The sequence below is a fragment of the Triticum aestivum genome, chromosome 7B (genome assembly GCF_018294505.1).
Source record: "Triticum aestivum cultivar Chinese Spring chromosome 7B, IWGSC CS RefSeq v2.1, whole genome shotgun sequence".
In the NCBI taxonomy this organism is placed as follows: domain Eukaryota; kingdom Viridiplantae; phylum Streptophyta; class Magnoliopsida; order Poales; family Poaceae; genus Triticum; species Triticum aestivum.
This window is the reverse complement of record NC_057813.1, coordinates 623,506,891-623,510,568: the sequence shown is the minus strand read 5'-3', so window position 1 is coordinate 623,510,568 and position 3,678 is coordinate 623,506,891.

The window sequence follows — 3,678 nt, the reverse complement described above, 5'->3', positions numbered from 1 at the left end:
AAAGAATACATTTTGAAAAACATGTTAATGATGTATTTAGAAAATGGTGAAGAAACAGAGAAAACCGAAAAGAAAAAACGAACCGAGAAAAACAGAATAAATGAGTGAGCGAACTAGAGCCTCGAGCTTCTGAATTTTTTGTCCCTGGTTTGAAAGGTTTAGTCCCATACCGCTTATGCGAACTTCATCACATATGTTTATAATGTTGATTTTTTTAGAGGTTGACACCAAGCGATCAGCTTGGTAAGCTACCTACAAAAAATTTGCAATCAATGATAAATGATGCTTGGGTTCTAACGACATTTGCACATTACAAATGCGCCACAACTTCTATTAGCACACCGACTGGTGTGTTCAGCTTTTTATTTTATAGCCAGTTTTTTTATTATATTGTCTTTTTTCAATATCTTTTTTAAGGCAGTTAGCCTGGCGGGTGCACCGCTTAGATGAATCTTCTCTGAAGTCTTGGCTCGTAGTTTGATGTGGTTACAAAATTTCCTACATTAAATTTTCAATTTGACGAATGTGGCTATTTTTTTACCTGGTAAAACCACAATAGAATAAGCTAGCCCCCTCATCATGCGGATCAATCTTTTTGTTCTCCAAATTTTGATATATTATATGTATTTTTCTGAATTAGGATGATTTAGTTATTATTTTTCCAAGTTTGAAAATTGCCCTATAGTCCCGGTTTGTGTCTTCAACCGGGACTATAGGTTAGACCCCTTTAGTGCCGGTTCGTGGCATGAACCGGTACTAAAGGTTGGCCCTTTTGTACCGGTTTGTGCCACAAACCGGGACTAAAGGGGCTCGTGGGGCCCCGGGCTGACGCCAGCCTGCCACCACCCCTTTAATACCGGTTCGTGGCACGAACTGGTATTAAAGGTTCAACACGAACCGGCACTAATGCATAGCCGTTCGAACAGTACTAATGGTACCATTAGTACCGGGCCAAAATCGAACCGGGACTAATGTGTCTCATATAAGGTTCTTTTTCTACTAGTGTGTGGATGTGTATCATCGAGACCGGGCCAAAATTTCTTGTTCTTGTTTGCTTTGGAAAAGGGGTTGTGATCAAAATTTGTATTTTTAGGGAGTGTCCAAAATTTGTGTCCTGAGAGGCAGGATTCCAAGATTAGCCGGGGCAAACTATTAAATTACACAATTATCCTCTTGATTAATCAGCAAAAATGTGACAGGAGGAACATTGGGATTTGAGGGGCGATTTTCTTTTTTTTACCAGAGTCGTGGCCGCCGCCGCCGCCCGTTCCTCAGTGCCCACCGCGCCGCCGCTCCTCCAAGAGGCCCTCGTCAGCTTCTCTGCTGCTTTCCGGGAGCGAGCAGTCGTCACCTCGACCTGGTCCGGTGAGGTCAGGTGCCTTTCCTCCTCCGGCGACGGCGGCGGCAGCTTGAGCTCGAGTCCCAGCCAGCCCGGTCTGGTCACCACCAACAATTGGGCCCCGATGCTTAATACCGCGGTCTGCCAGATGGGCCAACTGCCGACTTCAGCCAACAAACCCGATGGCATTTTGTGCAGGCCCACAAGCAGCAGCCGAGAATGAACAGGCCGAGCAGGGTCCACCCGCCTCCAAAGCTTGTTTTCTTCCTTTTTACATTTTGCTTCTGTTTTTCTCTTAATTTTTCTACATTAAGTTATATTTGTATTTGCTAAATATATCTAACGAAAATAAATTTCAATACAGAATTGAAAAATGTTAATCATGTATTTTTTTTTAAAAAAATTTGTTGAAAAATAGTTCCTGATATGTAAAAAATTATAGTGTTTATGAAAAAAATAGATATCATAATATATATATTAAAAATGAAAATTTTAAAATGTTAAACATATATATGCAAAATGTTCTTGATGTATACAATAAATATATAATTGTTTATGAAAAAAAGTAGACAAAGGATACATTTTGAAAAACATGTTAATGATGTATTTAGAAAATGGTGAAGAAACAGAGAAAACCGAAAAGAAAAAACGAACCGAGAAAAACAGAATAAATGAGTGAGCGAACTAGAGCCTCGAGCTTCTGAATTTTTTGTCCCTGGTCTGAAAGGTTTAGTCCCATACCGCTTATGCAAACTTCATCACATATGTTTATAATGTTGATTTTTATAGAGGTTGACACCAAGCGATCAGCTTGGTAAACTACCTACAAAAATTTGCAATCAATGATAAATGATGCTTGGGTTCTAACGACATTTGCACATTACAAATGCGCCACAACTTCTATTAGCACACCGACTGGTGTGTTCAGCTTTTTATTTTATAGCCAGTTTTTTTATTATATTTTCTTTTTTCAATATCTTTTTTAAGACAGTTAGCCTGGCGGGTGCATCGCTTAGATGAATCTTCTCTGAAGTCTTGGCTCGTAGTTTGATGTGGTTACAAAATTTCCTACATTAAATTTTCAATTTGACGAATGTGGCTATTTTTTTCCTGGTAAAACCGCAATAGAATAAGCTAGCCCCCTCATCATGCGGATCAATCTTTTTGTTCTGCAAATTTTGATATATTATATGTATTTTTCTGAATTAGGATGATTTAGTTATGATTTTTCCAAGTTTGAAAATTGCCCTATAGTCCCGGTTTGTGTCTTCAACCGGGACTATACGTTAGACCCCTTTAGTGCCGGTTCGTGGCACGAACCGGTACTAAAGGTTGGCCCTTTTGTACCGGTTTGTGCCACAAACCGGGACTAAAGGGGCTCGTGGGGCCCCGGGCTGACGCCAGCCTGCCACCACCCTTTTAATACCAGTTCGTGGCACGAACTGGTACTAAAGGTTCAACACGAACCAGCACTAATGCATAGCCGTTCGAACGGTACTAATGGTACCATTAGTACCGGGCCAAAATCGAACCGGTACTAATGTGTCTCATATAAGGTTCTTTTTCTACTAGTGTGTGGATGTGTATCATCGAGACCGGGCCAAAATTTCTTGTTCTGTTTTGCTTTGGAAACAGGGTTGTGATCAAAATTTGTATTTTTAGGGAGTGTTCAAAATTTGTGTCCTGAGAGGAAGGATTCCAAGATTAGCCGGAGCAAACTATTAAATTACACAATTATCCTCTTGATTAATCAGCAAAAATGTGACAGGAGGAACATTGGGATTTGAGGGGCGATTTTCTTTTTTTTACCAGAGTCGTGGCCGCCGCCGCTCGTTCCTCAGTGCCCACCGTGCCGCCGCTCCTCCAAGAGGCCCTCGTCAGCTTCTCTGCTGCTTTCCGGGAGCGAGCAGTCGTCGCCTCGACCTGGTCCGGTGAGGTCAGGTGCCTTACCTCCTCCGGCGGTGGCGGCGGCAGCTTGAGCTCGAGTCCAAGCCAGCCCGGTCTGGTCACCACCAACAATTGGGCCCCGATGCTTAATACCGCGGTCTGCCAGATGGGCCAACTGCCGACTTCAACCAACAAACCCGATGGCATTTTGTACAGGCCCACAAGCAGCAGCCGAGAATGAACAGGCCGAGCAGGGTCCACCCGCCTCCAGAGCTTGTTTTCTTCCTTTTTACATTTTGCTTCTGTTTTTCTCTTAATTTTTCTACATTAAGTTATATTTATATTTTCTAAATATATCTAACGAAAATAATTTCAATACAGAATTGAAAAATGTTAATCATGTATTTTTTTTAAAAAAATGTGTTGAAAAATAGTTCCTGGTATGTAAAAAA